The sequence below is a fragment of the Salmo trutta genome, chromosome 14 (assembly GCF_901001165.1).
Source record: "Salmo trutta chromosome 14, fSalTru1.1, whole genome shotgun sequence".
NCBI lineage: Eukaryota > Metazoa > Chordata > Actinopteri > Salmoniformes > Salmonidae > Salmo > Salmo trutta.
Genome location: NC_042970.1, coordinates 34942171 through 34965731, shown reverse-complemented (window position 1 = coordinate 34965731; position 23561 = coordinate 34942171). Strand labels below are relative to the sequence as shown.

General features: G+C 43.5%; 11 non-coding genes across 11 annotated transcripts; all 11 read left to right on the top strand.

The window, feature by feature from the left end:
• The first annotated feature begins 49 nt into the window (after nucleotides 1-49).
• Nucleotides 50-191, top strand: LOC115147979 (U4 spliceosomal RNA). Its single transcript, XR_003866556.1, has one exon. It is a non-coding gene; the product is annotated as a U4 spliceosomal RNA (small nuclear RNA).
• Nucleotides 192-785: 594 nt separating this feature from the next.
• LOC115147967 (U4 spliceosomal RNA) lies at nucleotides 786-927 on the top strand. The gene has a single exon (XR_003866545.1). It is a non-coding gene; the product is annotated as a U4 spliceosomal RNA (small nuclear RNA).
• A 594-nt stretch (nucleotides 928-1521) lies between these two features.
• Nucleotides 1522-1663, top strand: LOC115147994 (U4 spliceosomal RNA). Its single transcript, XR_003866569.1, has one exon. It is a non-coding gene; the product is annotated as a U4 spliceosomal RNA (small nuclear RNA).
• A 995-nt stretch (nucleotides 1664-2658) lies between these two features.
• On the top strand, nucleotides 2659-2800 carry LOC115147987 (U4 spliceosomal RNA). The gene has a single exon (XR_003866563.1). It is a non-coding gene; the product is annotated as a U4 spliceosomal RNA (small nuclear RNA).
• Nucleotides 2801-3394: 594 nt separating this feature from the next.
• Nucleotides 3395-3536, top strand: LOC115147966 (U4 spliceosomal RNA). The gene has a single exon (XR_003866544.1). It is a non-coding gene; the product is annotated as a U4 spliceosomal RNA (small nuclear RNA).
• A 594-nt stretch (nucleotides 3537-4130) lies between these two features.
• On the top strand, nucleotides 4131-4272 carry LOC115147996 (U4 spliceosomal RNA). The gene has a single exon (XR_003866571.1). It is a non-coding gene; the product is annotated as a U4 spliceosomal RNA (small nuclear RNA).
• Nucleotides 4273-5267: 995 nt separating this feature from the next.
• LOC115147985 (U4 spliceosomal RNA) lies at nucleotides 5268-5409 on the top strand. Its single transcript, XR_003866562.1, has one exon. It is a non-coding gene; the product is annotated as a U4 spliceosomal RNA (small nuclear RNA).
• A 994-nt stretch (nucleotides 5410-6403) lies between these two features.
• LOC115147990 (U4 spliceosomal RNA) lies at nucleotides 6404-6545 on the top strand. Its single transcript, XR_003866566.1, has one exon. It is a non-coding gene; the product is annotated as a U4 spliceosomal RNA (small nuclear RNA).
• Nucleotides 6546-7136: 591 nt separating this feature from the next.
• LOC115147995 (U4 spliceosomal RNA) lies at nucleotides 7137-7278 on the top strand. The gene has a single exon (XR_003866570.1). It is a non-coding gene; the product is annotated as a U4 spliceosomal RNA (small nuclear RNA).
• A 994-nt stretch (nucleotides 7279-8272) lies between these two features.
• On the top strand, nucleotides 8273-8414 carry LOC115147984 (U4 spliceosomal RNA). The gene has a single exon (XR_003866561.1). It is a non-coding gene; the product is annotated as a U4 spliceosomal RNA (small nuclear RNA).
• Nucleotides 8415-9408: 994 nt separating this feature from the next.
• LOC115147989 (U4 spliceosomal RNA) lies at nucleotides 9409-9550 on the top strand. The gene has a single exon (XR_003866565.1). It is a non-coding gene; the product is annotated as a U4 spliceosomal RNA (small nuclear RNA).
• The last annotated feature ends 14011 nt before the right edge of the window (nucleotides 9551-23561 follow it).

Sequence of the window (23561 nt, the reverse complement as noted above, 5' to 3'; positions counted from 1 at the left end):
GAGAAGCTGTGCAAGACACTGCAAACAGTTTGAGTAGCTGTAATTTGACATTCTTTTGCAGTGGCGATATCATAGCCTACGAAGTCAATCTGAGGCGTGATTATTGCTGGTTGAAAACTTAACCCAATACCCCGCTTGGGATGACTTGAAATATAGTCATCCTTGGCAATTTTTGATAGTCTCATGTGAGACTACTATAAATGTGAAAGAGAAGATAGCGCCAAGACCAAAGATGGACTGCATCAAACTCATTTCCTCTTCAAATTTTTTGATGTTTCAGCAGACAGGTGAACATTATCTTGAAACTAGGTAGAAACAGAAAGAAGGTGGCAGTAGCATACGCTGTGTCAGAAGTAGTGTTGGGGAGAAAAAACTCAGCAATAGAGGGTTTGGGCCCACAATTTCAGCTTTCCCCCGACACTGCCTCTAATTGTTGCAAGAAGTAAGTTACCCAAAGCCACTTTACACACTTCTTCTTGCCTCCACTAGAGGCAGCGACGGCAAGATTTAATTGAAAAGGTTTTGGGTTCGCGACCCATTGCAGCTGAGCCAGTGGTGCTGATTACCCAAAGTGCTTTGCTCTCGATATTGGTTTTGTACAGGAAAAAAGGTAACATCTATTGAACAAGTACCCCACCTTGCCATGAATTACATGTAATCAAGAATCCACCAAAGTGTTAAGTAGGGGGCGAACTTCTAGACATTGCAATGTAAAAACACAATAATACCGTTAACGGAGAAGCTGTGCAAGACACTGCAAACAGTTTGAGTAGCTGTAATTTGACATTCTTTTGCAGTGGCGATATCATAGCCTATGAAGTCCATCTGAGGCGTGATTATTGCTGGTTGAAAACTTAACCCAATACCCCGCTTGGGACGACTTGAAATATAGTCATCCTTGGCAATTTTTGATAGTCTCATGTGAGACTACTATAAATGTGAAAGAGAAGATAGTGCCAAGAACAAAGATGGACTGCATCAAACTCATTTCCTCTTCAAATGTTTTGATGTTTCAGCAGACAGGTGAACATTATCTTGAAACTAGGTAGAAACAGAAAGAAGGTGGCAGTAGCATACGCTGTGTCAGAAGTAGTGTTGGGGAGAAAAAACTCAGCAATAGAGGGTTTGTGCCCAATATTTCAGCTTTCCCCCGACACTGCCTCTAATTGTTGCAAGAAGTAAGTTACCCAAAGCCACTTTACACACTTCTTCTTGCCTCCACTAGAGGCAGCGACGGCAAGATTTAATTGAAAAGGTTTTGGGTTCGCGACCCATTGCAGCTGAGCCAGTGGTGCTGATTACCCAAAGTGCTTTGCTCTCGATATTGGTTTTGTACAGGAAAAAAGGTAACATCTATTGAAGAAGTACCCCACCTTGCCATGAATTACATGTAATCAAGAATCCACCAAAGTGTTAAGTAGGGGGCGAACTTCTAGACATTCCAATGTAAAAACACAATAATACCGTTAACGGAGAAGCTGTGCAAGACACTGCAAACAGTTTGAGTAGCTGTAATTTGACATTCTTTTGCAGTTGCGATATCATAGCCTATGAAGTCCATCTGAGGCGTGATTATTGCTGGTTGAAAACTTAACCCAATACCCTGCTTGGGACGACTTGAAATATAGTCATCCTTGGCAAATTTTGATAGTCTCATGTGAGACTACTATAAATGTGAAAGAGAAGATAGTGCCAAGACCAAAGATGGACTGCATCAAACTCATTTCCTCTTCAAATGTTTTGATGTTTCAGCAGACAGGTGAACATTATCTTGAAACTAGGTAGAAACAGAAAGAAGGTGGCAGTAGCATACGCTGTGTCAGAAGTAGTGTTGGGGAGAAAAAACTCAGCAATAGAGGGTTTGGGCCCACAATTTCAGCTTTCCCCCGACACTGCCTCTAATTGTTGCAAGAAGTAAGTTACCCAAAGCCACTTTACACACTTCTTCTTGCCTCCACTAGAGGCAGCGACGGCAAGATTTAATTGAAAAGGTTTTGGGTTCGCGACCCATTGCAGCTGAGCCAGTGGTGCTGATTACCCAAAGTGCTTTGCTCTCGATATTGGTTTTGCACAGGAAAAAAGGTAACATCTATTGAACAAGGACCCCACCTTGCCATTAATTACATGTAATCAAGAATCCACCAAAGTGTTAGGTAAGGGCTAACTGCTAGACATACCAATGTAACAAAAAATAATACAGTTTGCTGAAAGCTGTGCGAGATACTGGGTAGTCAGAAGTAGTCTTGGGGAGAATAGACTCAGCAACAGGGGGTTTGGGCCCACACTTTCAGCTTTGCCCTCACACTGCCTATAATTCTTGCAAGAAGTAAGTTACCCAAAGCCACGTTATACACTTTTTCTTGCCTCTACTAGGTTGAGTTGAAAAGGTTTTGGGTTTGTGACCCATTGCAGCTGAGCCAGTGCTGCAGATTACCCAAAATGCTTTGCTCTCGAAATAGTTTTTTTTTTACTACTGGAAAAAAGTAACATCTATTGTTTAAGTACCCCACCTTGCCATGAATTACATGTAATCAATAATCCACCAAAGTGTTAAGTAGGGGGCGAACTTCTAGACATTCCAATGTAAAAACACAATAATACCGTTAACGGAGAAGCTGTGCAAGACACTGCAAACAGTTTGAGTAGCTGTAATTTGACATTCTTTTGCAGTGGCGATATCATAGCCTACGAAGTCAATCTGAGGCGTGATTATTGCTGGTTGAAAACTTAACCCAATACCCCGCTTGGGATGACTTGAAATATAGTCATCTTTGGCAATTTTTGATAGTCTCATGTGAGACTACTATAAATGTGAAAGAGAAGATAGCGCCAAGACCAAAGATGGACTGCATCAAACTCATTTCCTCTTCAAATTTTTTGATGTTTCAGCAGACAGGTGAACATTATCTTGAAACTAGGTAGAAACAGAAAAAAGGTGGCAGTAGCATACGCTGTGTCAGAAGTAGTGTTGGGGAGAAAAAACTCAGCAATAGAGGGTTTGGGCCCACAATTTCAGCTTTCCCCCGACACTGCCTCTAATTGTTGCAAGAAGTAAGTTACCCAAAGCCACTTTACACACTTCTTCTTGCCTCCACTAGAGGCAGCGACGGCAAGATTTAATTGAAAAGGTTTTGGGTTCGCGACCCATTGCAGCTGAGCCAGTGGTGCTGATTACCCAAAGTGCTTTGCTCTCGATATTGGTTTTGTACAGGAAAAAAGGTAACATCTATTGAACAAGTACCCCACCTTGCCATGAATTACATGTAATCAAGAATCCACCAAAGTGTTAAGTAGGGGGCGAACTTCTAGACATTGCAATGTAAAAACACAATAATACCGTTAACGGAGAAGCTGTGCAAGACACTGCAAACAGTTTGAGTAGCTGTAATTTGACATTCTTTTGCAGTGGCGATATCATAGCCTATGAAGTCCATCTGAGGCGTGATTATTGCTGGTTGAAAACTTAACCCAATACCCCGCTTGGGACGACTTGAAATATAGTCATCCTTGGCAATTTTTGATAGTCTCATGTGAGACTACTATAAATGTGAAAGAGAAGATAGTGCCAAGAACAAAGATGGACTGCATCAAACTCATTTCCTCTTCAAATGTTTTGATGTTTCAGCAGACAGGTGAACATTATCTTGAAACTAGGTAGAAACAGAAAGAAGGTGGCAGTAGCATACGCTGTGTCAGAAGTAGTGTTGGGGAGAAAAAACTCAGCAATAGAGGGTTTGTGCCCAATATTTCAGCTTTCCCCCGACACTGCCTCTAATTGTTGCAAGAAGTAAGTTACCCAAAGCCACTTTACACACTTCTTCTTGCCTCCACTAGAGGCAGCGACGGCAAGATTTAATTGAAAAGGTTTTGGGTTCGCGACCCATTGCAGCTGAGCCAGTGGTGCTGATTACCCAAAGTGCTTTGCTCTCGATATTGGTTTTGTACAGGAAAAAAGGTAACATCTATTGAACAAGTACCCCACCTTGCCATGAATTACATGTAATCAAGAATCCACCAAAGTGTTAAGTAGGGGGCGAACTTCTAGACATTCCAATGTAAAAACACAATAATACCGTTAACGGAGAAGCTGTGCAAGACACTGCAAACAGTTTGAGTAGCTGTAATTTGACATTCTTTTGCAGTTGCGATATCATAGCCTATGAAGTCCATCTGAGGCGTGATTATTGCTGGTCGAAAACTTAACCCAATACCCTGCTTGGGACGACTTGAAATATAGTCATCCTTGGCAAATTTTGATAGTCTCATGTGAGACTACTATAAATGTGAAAGAGAAGATAGTGCCAAGACCAAAGATGGACTGCATCAAACTCATTTCCTCTTCAAATGTTTTGATGTTTCAGCAGACAGGTGAACATTATCTTGAAACTAGGTAGAAACAGAAAGAAGGTGGCAGTAGCATACGCTGTGTCAGAAGTAGTGTTGGGGAGAAAAAATTCAGCAATAGAGGGTTTGGGCCCACAATTTCAGCTTTCCCCCGACACTGCCTCTAATTGTTGCAAGAAGTAAGTTACCCAAAGCCACTTTACACACTTCTTCTTGCCTCCACTAGAGGCAGCGACGGCAAGATTTAATTGAAAAGGTTTTGGGTTCGCGACCCATTGCAGCTGAGCCAGTGGTGCTGATTACCCAAAGTGCTTTGCTCTCGATATTGGTTTTGTACAGGAAAAAAGGTAACATCTATTGAACAAGGACCCCACCTTGCCATTAATTACATGTAATCAAGAATCCACCAAAGTGTTAGGTAAGGGCTAACTGCTAGACATACCAATGTAACAAAAAATAATACAGTTTGCTGAAAGCTGTGCGAGATACTGGGTAGTCAGAAGTAGTCTTGGGGAGAATAGACTCAGCAACAGGGGCTTTGGGCCCACACTTTCAGCTTTGCCCTCACACTGCCTCTAATTCTTGCAAGAAGTAAGGTACCCAAAGCCACGTTATACACTTTTTCTTGCCTCTACTAGGTTGAGTTGAAAAGGTTTTGGGTTTGTGACCCATTGCAGCTGAGCCAGTGCTGCAGATTACCCAAAATGCTTTGCTCTCGAAATAGTTTTTTTTTTACTACTGGAAAAAAGTAACATCTATTGTTTAAGTACCCCACCTTGCCATGAATTACATGTAATCAATAATCCACCAAAGTGTTAAGTAGGGGGCGAACTTCTAGACATTCCAATGTAAAAACACAATAATACCGTTAACGGAGAAGCTGTGCAAGACACTGCAAACAGTTTGAGTAGCTGTAATTTGACATTCTTTTGCAGTGGCGATATCATAGCCTACGAAGTCAATCTGAGGCGTGATTATTGCTGGTTGAAAACTTAACCCAATACCCCGCTTGGGATGACTTGAAATATAGTCATCTTTGGCAATTTTTGATAGTCTCATGTGAGACTACTATAAATGTGAAAGAGAAGATAGCGCCAAGACCAAAGATGGACTGCATCAAACTCATTTCCTCTTCAAATTTTTTGATGTTTCAGCAGACAGGTGAACATTATCTTGAAACTAGGTAGAAACAGAAAAAAGGTGGCAGTAGCATACGCTGTGTCAGAAGTAGTGTTGGGCAGAAAAAACTCAGCAATAGAGGGTTTGGGCCCACAATTTCAGCTTTCCCCCGACACTGCCTCTAATTGTTGCAAGAAGTAAGTTACCCAAAGCCACTTTACACACTTCTTCTTGCCTCCACTAGAGGCAGCGATGGCAAGATTTAATTGAAAAGGTTTTGGGTTCGCGACCCATTGCAGCTGAGCCAGTGGTGCTGATTACCCAAAGTGCTTTGCTCTCGATATTGGTTTTGTACAGGAAAAAAGGTAACATCTATTGAACAAGGACCCCACCTTGCCATTAATTACATGTAATCAAGAATCCACCAAAGTGTTAGGTAAGGGCTAACTGCTAGACATACCAATGTAACAAAAAATAATACAGTTTGCTGAAAGCTGTGCGAGATACTGGGTAGTCAGAAGTAGTCTTGGGGAGAATAGACTCAGCAACAGGGGGTTTGGGCCCACACTTTCAGCTTTGCCCTCACACTGCCTCTAATTCTTGCAAGAAGTAAGTTACCCAAAGCCACGTTATACACTTTTTCTTGCCTCTACTAGGTTGAGTTGAAAAGGTTTTGGGTTTGTGACCCATTGCAGCTGAGCCAGTGCTGCAGATTACCCAAAATGCTTTGCTCTCGATATAGTTTTTTTTTACTACTGGAAAAAAGTAACATCTATTGTTTAAGTACCCCACCTTGCCATGAATTACATGTAATCAAGAATCCACCAAAGTGTTAAGTAGGGGGCGAACTTCTAGACATTCCAATGTAAAAACACAATAATACCGTTAACGGAGAAGCTGTGCAAGACACTGCAAACAGTTTGAGTAGCTGTAATTTGACATTCTTTTGCAGTGGCGATATCATAGCCTTTGAAGTCCATCTGAGGCGTGATTATTGCTGGTTGAAAACTTGACCCAATACCCCGCTTGGGATGACTTGAAATATATTCATCCTTGGCAATTTTTGATAGTCTCATGTGAGACTACTATAAATGTGAAAGAGAAGATAGTGCCAAGACCAAAGATGGACTGCATCAAACTCATTTCCTCTTCAAATTTTTTGATGTTTCAGCAGACAGGTGAACATTATCTTGAAACTAGGTAGAAACAGAAAGGTGGCAGTAGCATACGCTGTGTCAGAAGTAGTGTTGGGGAGAAAAAACTCAGCAATAGAGGGTTTGGGCCCACAATTTCAGCTTTCCCCCGACACTGCCTCTAATTGTTGCAAGAAGTAAGTTACCCAAAGCCACTTTACACACTTCTTCTTGCCTCCACTAGAGGCAGCGACGGCAAGATTTAATTGAAAAGGTTTTGGGTTCGCGACCCATTGCAGCTGAGCCAGTGGTGCTGATTACCCAAAGTGCTTTGCTCTCGATATTGGTTTTGTACAGGAAAAAAGGTAACATCTATTGAACAAGTACCCCACCTTGCCATGAATTACATGTAATCAAGAATCCACCAAAGTGTTAAGTAGGGGGCGAACTTCTAGACATTCCAATGTAAAAACACAATAATACCGTTAACGGAGAAGCTGTGCAAGACACTGCAAACAGTTTGAGTAGCTGTAATTTGACATTCTTTTGCAGTTGCGATATCATAGCCTATGAAGTCCATCTGAGGCGTGATTATTGCTGGTCGAAAACTTAACCCAATACCCTGCTTGGGACGACTTGAAATATAGTCATCCTTGGCAAATTTTGATAGTCTCATGTGAGACTACTATAAATGTGAAAGAGAAGATAGTGCCAAGACCAAAGATGGACTGCATCAAACTCATTTCCTCTTCAAATGTTTTGATGTTTCAGCAGACAGGTGAACATTATCTTGAAACTAGGTAGAAACAGAAAGAAGGTGGCAGTAGCATACGCTGTGTCAGAAGTAGTGTTGGGGAGAAAAAATTCAGCAATAGAGGGTTTGGGCCCACAATTTCAGCTTTCCCCCGACACTGCCTCTAATTGTTGCAAGAAGTAAGTTACCCAAAGCCACTTTACACACTTCTTCTTGCCTCCACTAGAGGCAGCGACGGCAAGATTTAATTGAAAAGGTTTTGGGTTCGCGACCCATTGCAGCTGAGCCAGTGGTGCTGATTACCCAAAGTGCTTTGCTCTCGATATTGGTTTTGTACAGGAAAAAAGGTAACATCTATTGAACAAGGACCCCACCTTGCCATTAATTACATGTAATCAAGAATCCACCAAAGTGTTAGGTAAGGGCTAACTGCTAGACATACCAATGTAACAAAAAATAATACAGTTTGCTGAAAGCTGTGCGAGATACTGGGTAGTCAGAAGTAGTCTTGGGGAGAATAGACTCAGCAACAGGGGCTTTGGGCCCACACTTTCAGCTTTGCCCTCACACTGCCTCTAATTCTTGCAAGAAGTAAGGTACCCAAAGCCACGTTATACACTTTTTCTTGCCTCTACTAGGTTGAGTTGAAAAGGTTTTGGGTTTGTGACCCATTGCAGCTGAGCCAGTGCTGCAGATTACCCAAAATGCTTTGCTCTCGAAATAGTTTTTTTTTACTACTGGAAAAAAGTAACATCTATTGTTTAAGTACCCCACCTTGCCATGAATTACATGTAATCAATAATCCACCAAAGTGTTAAGTAGGGGGCGAACTTCTAGACATTCCAATGTAAAAACACAATAATACCGTTAACGGAGAAGCTGTGCAAGACACTGCAAACAGTTTGAGTAGCTGTAATTTGACATTCTTTTGCAGTGGCGATATCATAGCCTACGAAGTCAATCTGAGGCGTGATTATTGCTGGTTGAAAACTTAACCCAATACCCCGCTTGGGATGACTTGAAATATAGTCATCTTTGGCAATTTTTGATAGTCTCATGTGAGACTACTATAAATGTGAAAGAGAAGATAGCGCCAAGACCAAAGATGGACTGCATCAAACTCATTTCCTCTTCAAATTTTTTGATGTTTCAGCAGACAGGTGAACATTATCTTGAAACTAGGTAGAAACAGAAAAAAGGTGGCAGTAGCATACGCTGTGTCAGAAGTAGTGTTGGGCAGAAAAAACTCAGCAATAGAGGGTTTGGGCCCACAATTTCAGCTTTCCCCCGACACTGCCTCTAATTGTTGCAAGAAGTAAGTTACCCAAAGCCACTTTACACACTTCTTCTTGCCTCCACTAGAGGCAGCGACGGCAAGATTTAATTGAAAAGGTTTTGGGTTCGCGACCCATTGCAGCTGAGCCAGTGGTGCTGATTACCCAAAGTGCTTTGCTCTCGATATTGGTTTTGTACAGGAAAAAAGGTAACATCTATTGAACAAGGACCCCACCTTGCCATTAATTACATGTAATCAAGAATCCACCAAAGTGTTAGGTAAGGGCTAACTGCTAGACATACCAATGTAACAAAAAATAATACAGTTTGCTGAAAGCTGTGCGAGATACTGGGTAGTCAGAAGTAGTCTTGGGGAGAATAGACTCAGCAACAGGGGGTTTGGGCCCACACTTTCAGCTTTGCCCTCACACTGCCTCTAATTCTTGCAAGAAGTAAGTTACCCAAAGCCACGTTATACACTTTTTCTTGCCTCTACTAGGTTGAGTTGAAAAGGTTTTGGGTTTGTGACCCATTGCAGCTGAGCCAGTGCTGCAGATTACCCAAAATGCTTTGCTCTCGATATAGTTTTTTTTTACTACTGGAAAAAAGTAACATCTATTGTTTAAGTACCCCACCTTGCCATGAATTACATGTAATCAAGAATCCACCAAAGTGTTAAGTAGGGGGCGAACTTCTAGACATTCCAATGTAAAAACACAATAATACCGTTAACGGAGAAGCTGTGCAAGACACTGCAAACAGTTTGAGTAGCTGTAATTTGACATTCTTTTGCAGTGGCGATATCATAGCCTTTGAAGTCCATCTGAGGCGTGATTATTGCTGGTTGAAAACTTGACCCAATACCCCGCTTGGGATGACTTGAAATATATTCATCCTTGGCAATTTTTGATAGTCTCATGTGAGACTACTATAAATGTGAAAGAGAAGATAGTGCCAAGACCAAAGATGGACTGCATCAAACTCATTTCCTCTTCAAATTTTTTGATGTTTCAGCAGACAGGTGAACATTATCTTGAAACTAGGTAGAAACAGAAAGGTGGCAGTAGCATACGCTGTGTCAGAAGTAGTGTTGGGGAGAAAAAACTCAGCAATAGAGGGTTTGGGCCCACAATTTCAGCTTTCCCCCGACACTGCCTCTAATTGTTGCAAGAAGTAAGTTACCCAAAGCCACTTTACACACTTCTTCTTGCCTCCACTAGAGGCAGCGACGGCAAGATTTAATTGAAAAGGTTTTGGGTTCGCGACCCATTGCAGCTGAGCCAGTGGTGCTGATTACCCAAAGTGCTTTGCTCTCGATATTGGTTTTGTACAGGAAACAAGGTAACATCTATTGAACAAGGACCCCACCTTGCCATTAATTACATGTAATCAAGAATCCACCAAAGTGTTAGGTAAGGGCTAACTGCTATACATACCAATGTAACAAAAAATAATACAGTTTGCTGAAAGCTGTGCGAGATACTGGGTAGTCAGAAGTAGTCTTGGGGAGAATAGACTCAGCAACAGGGGGTTTGGGCCCACACTTTCAGCTTTGCCCTCACACTGCCTCTAATTCTTGCAAGAAGTAAGGTACCCAAAGCCACGTTATACACTTTTTCTTGCCTCTACTAGGTTGAGTTGAAAAGGTTTTGGGTTTGTGACCCATTGCAGCTGAGCCAGTGCTGCAGATTACCCAAAATGCTTTGCTCTCGATATAGTTTTTTTTACTACTGGAAAAAAGTAACAACTCCCAATCCTATATAAGCCCCTTGACAAAAATGTAACTTTCTGTTCCGAGGATGTTAGGGCGACGGTCCTACGTTAAAAGGGCTCAAATAATAACCTCTTCCGAGGATGTTAGGGCGACGGTCCTATGTTACCTGTTAGGGACAGACGTTCCGCTAGCGGAACGCCTCACCAATATCCAATAGTACAGCGTGGCGCGAAATACAAACACCTCAAAAATGCTATAACTTCAATTTCTCAAACATATTACTATTTTACACCATTTTAAAGATAAGACTCTCGTTAATCTAACCAGACTGTCCGATTTCAAAAAGGCTTTACAGCGAAAGCAAAACATTAGATTATGTCAGGAGAGTACCCTCCCAAAAATAATCACACAGCCATTTTCAAAGCAAGCATATATGTCACAAAAACCAAAACCACAGCTAAATGCAGCACTAACCTTTGATGATCTTCATCAGATGACATTCCTAGGACATTATGTTATCCTGCTCTGAAATATGTGATAGTTGGCTTCTAAACGAGTTGGACAAAGTGGGTTTGGTGTCAGTATGTATCAGTTTGGTGTCAGAATGATATCTTATTGACTAATGGATGCTGACTTGATGGCTGAATTTTGTCCGTTTGCAATAAGTTTAAACAGTGATGAACCATCACCAAATTGACAGGCTGAAATCAACACCAACGAGCGATTGAGAGGAACCCCTACCACTGCCCTGACATCCCGAGTTCAACAGGCCAGTCAATTGGGCATTTTGGCAGTATATTAGAGCATGTCAAATTTGTGATGGTAAATGCCCATTGTAAGACATTGCAAATGGACAGCTGTGCACCTGGTTAACTGAAGGAGTTACACATAGCACATTTTTTAAATGCTTTTTAATGCCTTTAGGGGGATGCAAGGGGTCCATGGCCGGGTAGGGAGCACCCTACACCCATGCCCAAGCCAATGGAGGGCGCCACTGGTCATTTTGGACGTTTTTCAAAAAATATTTTAAAAACGACAGAGTCCCACTTCTCTCTCATTGCACCAATGAGTGATGGAGAGGAACCACTATCACTGCCCGACCATCCCGAGTTCAACGGGCCAGTCAATTGGGCATTTCTGCAGTATATTAGAGCATGTCAAATTTGTGATGGTAAATGTCCATTGTAAGACATTGCAAATGGACAGCCGTGCGCCTGGTTACCTGAACGGGTTACCAGTAGCACATTTTTCAAATGGGTTTTAATGCCTTTAGGGGGTGCAAGGGGTCTATGGCCGGGTAGGGAGCGCCCTCCACCCGTGCCCAACCAATGGAGGGTGCCCCTGGTCATTTTAGACGTTTTCCACTTCTCTCTCATTGCACCAAGTTCTTATTTCCTATGACTTCCTATGATCAAACATGACAAATAGACCTTCTAGGTTGATTCAGGGCTTAACATAGTTATATATATTATTTGGTCAGTATAAATGCCATTTGGACATTTCTTATGCCATTTGGCGATGGTTCACTGACTTTTGAAATCCTATGATCATATATTGCAAATGGACAAAACATAGGCCTTATGGACAAACTCAATAAAATAAGACAAAGGTATGTTCATACGGTTATTATATATATAATTGACAAAAACATCTAAAATAATTCGAAAAATGGTCCAGAAAGCACTTTTTAGAGGGGGTTGTATTTTTGAAAACATTTTAACATTTTCAAAATTTCACCCTTGGGTTTTGACTTTGTGACCATTTGCAATATGAAAATCTACGTTGGAGCGCGCTCGCCATCTTTGGGATTTTTGTTGTATGACACTTGACATTTGCCATATGCCAATTGCCATATGGTTTCGATGAACTGCCATCCATTTGAGTGGTATTTGTGATTGTGTAGATGTTTCCAATGCCTATATGTTGCCATTCATTTTTGTCCATTTCATGGGGGTTTTCCCTTACTATAATGTAGGACCAGGTGTCCATTGGTCAGTCAGTAAAGCCTCACTACTGGCTGTAACTGTAACGGCCGTCAAAGGGAGTAGACCAAGGCGCAGCGGGTTGAGTGCTCATCTTAAACTTTTATTTGAAGAGAACACAAAAACAAGAAAAACGCACAACAGCAAAACAGGCTTGCAGGCTATACACAGCAGTGCAAAAACAACTTCCCACAAAAGACAGGTGAAAAAAGGGCTACCTAAGTATGACTCCCAATCAGCAACAACGATGTACAGCTGTTCCTGATCGAGAGCCATACCAGGCCAACACAAAAAAATACACAACATAGAAAAACCATAGAAATACAAAACATAGAACAATACCCCAAAACCCAGACAACACAAAACAAACACACCCCTGCCACGCCCTGACCAAACTACAATAACAAATAACCCCTTATACTGGTCAGGATGTGACAGTAACCCTAACTCCAGCCCCAACCTGTAAAAAAAAATCCTATTGTTTTTTTGGTAACCGACTGTAAGTTACTGAAGAAAACAAAAAGGTACAGAATGTTACTGTATATTCCAAAGAACCAAAATCTCTCTCTCTCTCTCTCTCTCTCTCACCAGATTCTAGTAGGGTGAGGCCGGCTGCTGCAGACTGTTCTAGTGCCCTCGCCAATTCGTTGAGATATATGTTGAAGAGGGTGGGGCTTAAGCTGCATCCCGGAACGGCCTTCTGGTCAGACTTCGGAGGCGTACACGCCACCTACCGCTTCCAAGTATATTACTCGCCAATGTCCAGTCTCTAGATAACAACGTAGATGAAATTAGGGCAAGGGTTGCTTTCCAGGGAGACATCAGGGATTGTAACATACTCTGTTTCACGGAAACATGGCTCTCTCGGGATATGTTGTCAGAGTCGATCCAGCCACCTGGATTCTTTATGCGTCGCGCCGACAGAAATGAACATCTATCTGGGAAGAAGAAGGGCGGGGGTGTATGCTTCATGATTAACGACTCATGGTGTAATCGTAACAACATACAGGAACTCAAGTCCTTTTGTTCACCTGACCTAGAATTTCTCATAATCAAATGCCGACCATATTATCTCCCAAGAGAATTCTCGTCAGTTATTGTCACAGCCGTGTATATCCTCCCTCAAGCCGATACCAAGATGGCCCTCAAGGAACTTCACTGGACTCTATGCAAATTGGAAACCATATATCCTGAGGCTGCATTTATTGTATCTGGGGATTTTAACAAAGCAAATTTGACAACAAGGCTCCCTAAATTCTATCAGAATATTGATTGTAGCACTCGTGCGGGCAATACACTGGATCACTGCTACTCTAACTTCCACGATGCATTTAAGGCCCTCCCCCGCCCACCCTTCGGTAAATCTGACCAGGACTCAAACAGGGTGTACCCGTGACAAGAACTATTCAATGCTGGTCTGACCAATCGGAATCCTCACTTCAAGATTGTTTTGATCACGCGGACTGGGATATGTTCCGGGTAGCCTCAGAGAATAATATAGATTAATATGGTGATTGAATTTATAACGGTGCATTGGAGATGTTGTACCCTCTGTGACTATTAAAAACTTCTTCAGGCTAGGCATCCCGCTAGCTGGACAACTTCCGGTGAAACTGGAGGGCGCGCAATTCAAATAAATAATCATAAAACTGAAACCTTTAACATTGAGTGCTGACACCCAGTGGAAGCCATAGGAATTGCATACTGGGTGCTAGATTTGATTATTTCCCTATACGCTCCACTGTAAGAGCATGGGCTCTCAAAAAAAAAGAATTTCCGGTTGGTTTTTCTTTGGATTTTCTCCTACCATATCTATTGTATTATAGTCTCCTACAAATGTCAAAGTGTCTTCTTTCCAATGGTACCAATTATATGCATATCCTGGCTTCAGGGCCTGAGCAACAGGCAGTTTACTTTGGGCACGTTAATAAGGCGGAAATTGAGAGAAAAGGACCCTAGCCTGAAGACGCTTTAACATCTTTAAATGTCTTACTCACGTCGGTGAGGGACAGCCCGCAGTCCTTGGTAGCAGGCCGCGTCGGTGACACTGTATTATCCTCAAAGCAGGCAAAGAAGGTGTTTACTTTGTCTGGAAGCAAGACATCGGTGTCCGTGACGTGGCTGATTTGTTTGTAGTCCATGATTGCCTGTTTACCCTGCCACATATGTCTCATGTCTGAGCTGTTGAATTGCAACTCCACTTTGTCCCTATACCAACATTTTGCTTGTTTGATTGCCTTGCGGAAGGAATAACTACACTGTTTGCATTCGGCCATATTCCCAGTCATCTTTCCATGGTTAAATGCGGTGATTCGCGCTTTCAGTTTTGCGCAAATTCCACCATCTATCCACGGTTTCTGGGTAGCAAGGCTGCTGACCCAGACGGCATCCCTGACCGCATGCTCGGAGCATGCGCAGACCAGCTGGCTGGTGGGTTTATGGACATATTCAATCTCTCCCTATCCCAGTCTGCTGTCCCCACATGCTTCAAGATGGCCACTGTTGTTCATGTACCCAAGAAGGCCAACGTAACTGAACCAATTGACTATCGTCCCATAGCACTCACTGCTGCCATCATGAAGTGTTTTGAGAGACTAGTCAAGAATCATATCACCTCCACCTTACCTGCCACCCTAGACCCACACCATTTGCATACCGCCCTAACAGGTCCACAGACGATGCAATCGCCATCACACTGCACACTGCCCTATCCTATCTGGACAAGAGGAATACCTATGTAAGAATGCTGTTCATTGACTACAGCTCAGCATTCAACACCATAGTACCCTCCAAGCTCATCATTAAGCTTGAGGCCTTTGGCCGCCCTGTGCAATTGGGTCCAGGACATCTTGATGGGCCTCCCCCAGGTGGTGAAGGTAGGAAACAACATCTCCACTTCACTGATCCTCAACACTGGGGCCCCACAAAGGTGCGTGCTCAGACCCCTCCTGTACTCCCTGTTCACCCATGAGTGTGTGGCCATGCACGCCTCCAACTCAATCATCAAGTTTGCAGATGACACAACAGTAGTAGGCTTGATCACCAACAACAACGAGACAGCCTATAGGGAGGAGGTGAGGGCACTCGGAGTGTGGTGTCAGGAAAAAAAACTCTCAACCCCATCCACATTGACAGGACAGTAGTGGAGAAGATGGAAAGTTTAAAGTTCCTCGGCGTACACATTACGGACAAACTGAAATGGTCCACCCACATAGACAGACAGTGTGGTGAAGAAGGCGCAATAGCGCCTCATCAACCTCAGGAGGATGAAGAAATTTGGCTTGTCACCTAAAAAACCTCACCAACTTTTACAGATGCACAATTGAGAGCATCCTGTCGGGCTGTATCACCGACTGATACGGCAACTGCACCGCCCACAACCGCAGAGCTCCCCAGAGGGTGGTTCGGTCTGCACAACGCATCACCGGGGGCAAACTACCTGCCCTCCAGGACACCTACACCACCCGTTGTCACAGGAAGGCCAAAAAGATCATCAAGGACAACAACCACCCGAGCCACTATCTGTTCACCCCGCTACCATCCAGAACGCGAGGTCAGTACAGGTGCATTAAACCTGGTGCCGAGAGACTGAAAAATAGCTTCTATCTCAAGGCCATCAGACTGTTATACAGCAGTCACCAATACAGAGAGGATGCTGCCTACATACATACTTGAAATCATTGGCCACTTTAATAAATAAATCACCAGTCACTTTAATAATGCCACTTTAATAATATTTACATATCTTGCATTACTCATCCAACATATATATATATATACTGTATTTTTATACCATCTATTGCATCTTGCCTATGCCGCTCGGTCATCGCTCATCCATATATTTATATCTCTATATTCATATTCCATCCCTTTACTTAGATTGTGTGTATTAGGTAGTTGCTGTGGAATTGTTAGATTACTTGTTAGATATTACTGCACTGTCAGAACTAGAAGCACAAGCATTTTGCTACACTCGCAATAACATCTGCTAACCATGTGTATATGACCATTAAAATTTGATTTAATTTGATTTTGTCTCATCCCCCTGTCCTGTGGAAAGAAATGTGTTTTTTGCCAATTTTTACTGCACACTTGTTGTTTGTGGAAATTGATTTTATAATGTATGTTTTCCCCCAACAACACTTTTATCGGGGTCAAATTTGTCTCCACCTTTGTTTATTGGGGTGGTTCAAAATATTGGGGAATATGCCAGAGCTGAGGATGATGTTAAAGAGTTTAAGTATAGCCAATTGGAATTTGTGGTCTGTATATTTTAGCATTTTTTTTGGGATACCATCAACCCTACAGGCCTTTTTGGGTTGGAGGGTTTGTATTGTGTCATTTTTATTCTTTCCATGTAATTGGAGAATCCAGTGTATTTGATCATGTATATGTTTTTGCTGTTTGTTCTTTGTTATAAAACCGAAAAGATGGAGAAGGGGTTTATCCATACATCTCCATTTTGGATAGATAACTCTTCGTGTTGTTTTTTGTTTGGAGTTTCCCAATTTTCCCAGAAGTGCTTAGATTCTATGGATCTCTCTCTCTCTCTCATATGATTTGGTCTAATTGTGTTGCTGTCCTTGGCTCTGTGGGGTCTGTTTGTGAACAGAGCTCATTTCTCTGTAGGTGATGGCTTTGTTATGGAAGATTTGGGAATCGCTTCCTATTTGGTGGTTGTAGAATTTAACGGCTCTTTTCTGGATTTTGATAATTAGCAAGCATTGGCCTAATTCTGCTCTGCATGCATTATTTGGTGTTTTACGTCTCTCTCTCAGTCAGTCAGTAGACCATTGTTTCCCTTTCTCCCTAACAGAGGCAGCTCTCAGGCCTGGCCCTTCCCTCCATCAATCTCTGTCATAAATCTTTCAGAGGAAGAGAAAGGGAGCTGCTGAATACAGATTTGTCAGCAATTCATCTAACTTCCATTAACAGGCTTTGGATATTGTGTTTTCCTAACCAGGAAACAATGAGCCACTCAAACACCTAGCCCCGAGGTTGTGTGTGTATGTGTGTGGGATGGGGGGAGGAACACAACATCCTGATCTGACACATAACTCCATTCTTCTCTTGTTCATTCTCTAAAACTTGCTTTTATGATCTGGTCAGTCATCTATCTGTCTCTTTCAGGAAACCCCATCAACGCTGGTCTTTCTCTTAGAACCCCATAGAGGGTCAACAGGAAGAGGAAGCAGGGATCAGCTCAGTTGCATTTTAATTCAGCCAATTCCTAAATCCCTTATTTCTAATAGAAGGCACTACTCAAAATTCCATTGGAATGTAAATTCATTTTCTGAATTTAAATGGAACTGAGGATGACAAACAGGGAGGTGAATCGAGCCGTGACTATAATGTATTGAGCCATGACTAGACTGTATTAGCAGTGGAGAGGCAGGCTGCTGGACTGTCATGTTCTCTGTTGGAGGGTTGTGGGATACCGTCATACACTCTGGCCAGCTAATTGATGATCTGTACTTGAGGAAGGAAAGGACACAAGTGTGTGTGCGTGCGCCCATGTGCCCTGATGAGTAAGTATAAGAGTGCTGACAGCGTTTCTGAGAGACAATGCCCAGCTCAACAAACACTTTTCCTGTTCTGTGTCCAAAGCTTTCCTGTCTCTGTTTTGGTTGCTTTCTCTCTCTGTCAGTGAAATTCAGCATCCGATTTCGTTGAAAGGATTGAGATCTTACACACACACACAATTTACTTTGGTTCTTTATCTTCCTGTCCCTCATATTGACACAAACAGATGCATGCACGAGCAAACACATGCACATTACATTTACATTTTAGTCATTTTAGCAGATGCTCTTATCCAGAGAGACTTACAGTAGTGAATGCATACATTTCATTTCATGCATTTTTTTTGTATTTTTTTTTTGTACTGGCCCCCCATGGGAATCAAACCCACAACCCTGGCGTTGCACACACCATGCTGGCATTGCAAACACCATGCTCTACCAACTGAGCCACAGGGAAGATGCACGCATGTACGCACACACATACACAATCTTGCTGACTCTAATCGCCCCATATAGAGAGCCTGTGGTTCTTCAACCCATAGTGGGACATATCCTTGAATTGCTGCTTCAGATTATCCCCCATCCCCCTCTACCCCATCCTCTCCTCGGGTCCCCCTATTAGCTCTCCTACTGCACCACGGGGGCTAAATGTAACCCCTCTACCTCCAGTGGATCTAGGATAGTGTCCCAGGCAGTGCTCAGCTGCCACAGCCAGAATTAGAGTAACAAACAGCTGAGCCTCTCGAAGGTATGGTCATGTGACATTCCCACCCACAGGGGGATAGGGACCAGGGTAGGGTTACTGCCCTGAATCACAAGCTGCACACGTGTGCATGTCATGTGTGTTTGTGTCCATATGTGCTATTTGAGTGTGTTTGTGAGCATGAGAGGCAGCCACAGGCACCATGTTCTTTATATCGTGGACCTGGTTTGAAAACTTGCTGACAAAAGCATTTTTTTCATCAATCATTACTCGTAATGGCCTTTGTCCTAGTGACCTGGTTTATGATACACACAATTGTGTGTGGATATCTCAATGAATGTAATGAGAGACACTGACACACTGTTGTCTCATGTCATGAGAGACAATATCTGGAGGGCTTTTATGTTTGAAAAGTATTATTGGTGAGGAGTTTACATTGTATCTTATGAAAAAAACTGCTTTCACCAGCATATTTGTGATTGTTTAGATAGATTGTTTCTGGTCTGTAGAACAACAACAACAGGGAGGCTGTTTTTCAATGTCTGTCAGCAGAGCAGGTAAAGGAGAAAGCGCTGAGCTGTGCACTAGCAATTACTCCTCTGGGTGACCTGATGCTTAGTCTTCAAATCAAATCAAATTTTATTAGTCACATGGCCTACCACTGTTGTGTCATTTGCAAATTTAACGATGGTGTTGGAGTCGTGCCTGGCCGTGCAGTCAGGAGTGAACAGGGAGTACAGGAGGGGCTGAGCACGCACCCCTGAGGGGCCCCCGTGTTGAGGATCTGAGTGGCGGATGTGTTGTTACCTACCCTTACTACCTGGGCTGGCCCATCAGGAAGTCCAGGATCCAGTTGCAGAGGGAGGTGTTTAGTGTCAGGGTCCTTAGCTTATTGATGAGCTTTGAGGGCACTATGGTGTTGAACGCTGAGCTGTAGTTAATGAATAGCATTCTCTTACAGATGTGTTCCTTTTGTCCAGGTGGGAAAGGGCAGTGTGGGGTGTAATAGAGATTGCATCATCTGTGGGTCTGTTGGGGCGTATGCAAATTGAAGTGGGTCTAGGGTTTCTGGGATGATGGTGTTGATGTGAGCCATGACCAGCCTTTCAAAACACTTTATGGCTACAGATGTGAGTGCTATGGGTCGGTAGTCATTTAGGCAGGTTATCTTAGTGTTCTTGGGTACAGGCACTATGGTGGTCTGCTTAAAACATGTTGATATTACAGACTCGGACAGGGAGAGGTTGAAAATGTAAGTGAAGACACTTGCTAGTTGGTCAGCGCATGCTCACAGCACACGTCCTGGTTATCTGTCTTGCCCTGCTGCCTTGTGAATGTTGACCTGTCTAAAGGTCTTACTCACATCGGCTGCGGAGAGCGTGATCACACAGTCTTCCGGTACAGCTGGTTCTCTCATGCATGTTTCAGTGTTATTTGCCTCGAAGCGAGCATATAAGTAGTTTAGCTCATCTGGTAGGCTCATGTCACTGGGCAGCTCTCGGCTGTGCTTCCCTTTGTAGTCTGTAATGGTTTGCAAGCCCTGCCACATCCGGCGAGCATCAGAGCCGGTGTTGTACGACTCGATCTTTGTCCTGTATTGATGCATTGCCTGTTTGTCGGAGGGCATAGTGGGATTTATTATAAGCTTCCGGGTTAGAGTTCCGCTCCTTGAAAGAGGCAGCTCTAACCTTTGTCTCAGTGCGGATGTTACCTGTAAATCCATGGCTTCTGGTTGGGGTATGTACATACGGTCACTGTGGGGAAAACGTCATCAATGCACCCATTGATGAAGCCAATGACATATGTGGTGTACTCCTCAATGCCATTGGAGGAATCCCGGGACATATTCAAGTAAACAATCCTGTAGCTTAGCATCTGCTTCATCTGAATTTTTTTATTGATCTAGTCATTGGTGCTTCCTGCTTTTATTTTTTGCTTGTAAGCAGGAATCAGGAGGATGGAATTATGGTCAGATTTGCCAAATGGAGGGCAAGGGAGAGCTTTGTATGTGTCTCTGTGTGTGGACTAGAGGTGATCCAGAGTTATTTTCCCTCTGGTTAACATGCTGATAGAAATTTGGTAAAACTGATTTAAGATTCCCTGTGTTAAAGTCCCCGGCTACTAGGAGCGCCGACTCTGGGTGAGCGTTTTCTTGTTTGCTTATGGCGGAATACAGCTCATTCAATGCTATCTTAGTGCCAACCTCTGACTGAGGTGGTATGCAAACAGCTGTGAAGAATGCAGATGAGAACTCTCTTGGTAGGTAGTGTGGTCTTTAGCTTATCATGATATACTCAACCTCAGGCGAGCAATAGCTTGAGACTTCCATTGATACCAGCTGTTATTTACAAAACTACATAGTCCACTGCCCCTTGTCTTACCAGACGCCGCTCTTCTATCCTTCCGGTACATCGTATAACCAGCCAGCTGTATGTTGATATTGTCGTCGTTCAGCCACGACTTCGTGAAGCATAAGATGTTACAGTTTTGGTAGTTTAATCTTCCCCGTAACTCATCGATTTTGTTGTCCAAAGATTGCACATTTTCTAGCAGAATTGAGGGAAGTGGGGATTTATTTGATCGCCTTCGAATTCTCAGAAGGCAGCCCGCTCTCCGGTCTCTCTTTCCTCACCTCCTCTTCATGCAGATCACGGGGGTCGGGGCCTGTTCCCGAGGGAGCCGTATATCCTCCACCTCGGGCTCGTCAGAGTCGTTAAAGAAAAAAAGGATTCTGCTAGTCCGTTGTGAGTAATCGCAGTCCTGATGTCTAGAAGTTATTTCCGTAATAAGAGACGATAGCGGCAACATTATGTACAAAATGAGTGAAAAAATAAGTTACAAACAACGCAGATAAACAAACAAAAAAAACACAATCGGTTGGGGGCACGTAAAACGTCTTCCTTCTGCTCCGGTGCCATCTTACTAGTCTTACTACTGCTACTACTGTTGGTACTACAGCAGGGGTGTCAAACTCATTCCATGGAGGACCTAGTGTCTGCTGGTTTTTGATTTCTGCATTCAATTAAAACCTACACAACCAGGTGAGGGGACTTATTTACTAATCAGTGACCTTAATTCCTCAAAACAGTACTACATAGAGCCATGACTACATGAAACTCTATTCCACATCAAGTTACTGACGCAAGCAGTAAAATTAGATTTAAAAACCACGCACGCACACACGCACGCACACACACACACAGACACTATACATGCACATGGATTTAGTACTGTAGATATGTGGTAGTGGTGGAGTAGGGGCCTGAGGGCACACAGTGTGTTGTGAAATCTGTGAATGTATTGTAATGTTTTTAAAATTGTATAAACTTGTCACGACTTCTACCGAAGGTGGCTCCTCTCCCTGTTCGGGCGGCGGTCGTTGTCGCCGGTCTACTAGCTGCCACTGATCCCTTGACCACGGGCCTGTGGTCGTCAGAAGGAGAGCGCTGACCTCCACCGCAGTGAGGCCCCCGTGTTCGCGCCGGGGGACCGGGTGTGGCTCTTGACCCGAAACCTGCCCCTCTGCCTGCCCTGCTGGAAGCTGGGGCCGCAGTTTGTGGGGCCATTTAAAGTCCTGAGGAGAATAAACGAGGTGTGTTATAGGTTACAGCTCCCCTCTTACTACCGTATTAACCCCTCGTTTCATGTGTCTCTCCTCAGGCCAGTGGTAGCTGGTCCACTGCAGGACGTTGAGGTGCGAGAGGTCCCTTCGCCCCCCCTGGACATCGAGGGGGCCCCGGCGTACACAGTCAGTTCCATCTTGGACTCTAGGCGTCGGGTGGTGGGCCTGCAGTACCTCGTGGACTGGGAGGGGTACGATCCGGAGAAGAGGTGCTGGGTACCGGTGGGGGACATCTTGGACCCATCACTGCTGCGTGAGTTCCACAGCCTCCATCCGGTTCACCCTGCGCCTCGCCCTCCAGGTCGTCCTCGAGGCCGGCGTCGGCGCGCTACGGGAGCCGCACATCGGGGGGGTACTGTCACGGCTTCTACTGAAGGTGGCTCCTCTCCCTGTTCGGGCGGCACTCGGCGGTCGTCGTCGCCAGTCTAATAGCTGCCAACGATCCCTTTTCGTTTGGTTTTTGTTGCACCTGTTTTGAGTTGGGTCATTAGTGGGGTATTTAGTCTCACTTGTCTAGGTTGGGTTCGTGCGGGATTGTTTGTTGTTACCTGTTGTGGGTTTTGGGGTTGCGTTTATTTTTCTTTGTCTATTGTGAGCTTGCGTTTCTCTCTGGACTGCGTCCCAGCACTTTTTGGGGTGGACTATTTTGTCTGGTTTAATTTATGCCTGTTCATGGTATTTTTAGACTCTGGAATAAACATGCTCTGCAAGTGCACTTTTGGTCTCCTGCACCTGACCTCCCCTCCCCACCATTCCTAGAGAGCAGTGACAAAACTGCCTTAATTTTGCTGGACCCCAGGAAGAGTAGCTGCTGCTTTGACAGCAGCTAATGGGGAGCCTCTCCACCAGGTGGATTAATCAATGAATGTCATATTTTTAGGCATCTTTTCCGGATATTGAAAAATACACATTTTCCTGACATTGAAATCAGATTCATTTTAGTTTCTGAATGAAAGTTGAAAATACTTACTTTTCTGATGCTGAAAATACATATTTTACAGAGGTTGAAAATATCAATTTTCCAGATGTTGAAATCAGGCTCATTTTTGGTTCTGAATGAAAGTTGAAAAGAGGTAATTTATAGGAGTCTATGTTTGGGCCATATCAAGGCTGGTTCAGACTGGATAAAATCTGAACCAAAAATAGACGTCTATGATTGGTTCAGATTTGGTCTGGACGGGACCACAAACCAATGTCCTTTGATGTGGAAATCAAGGACGGTCCGGAACTGCAACAAAAAAAGACATCCAAAAGGCGTCGGAATCAGTCCATACTTACTGAGGTGTAGCCTACGGTGTTGTCTGAAATTGAATTTTATGAATGCCCATCTATGTGGTAAGCCTACCGTTTGTAAAACATAAAAGAACGACGTCCGGACAGGACCAAAAAAAGT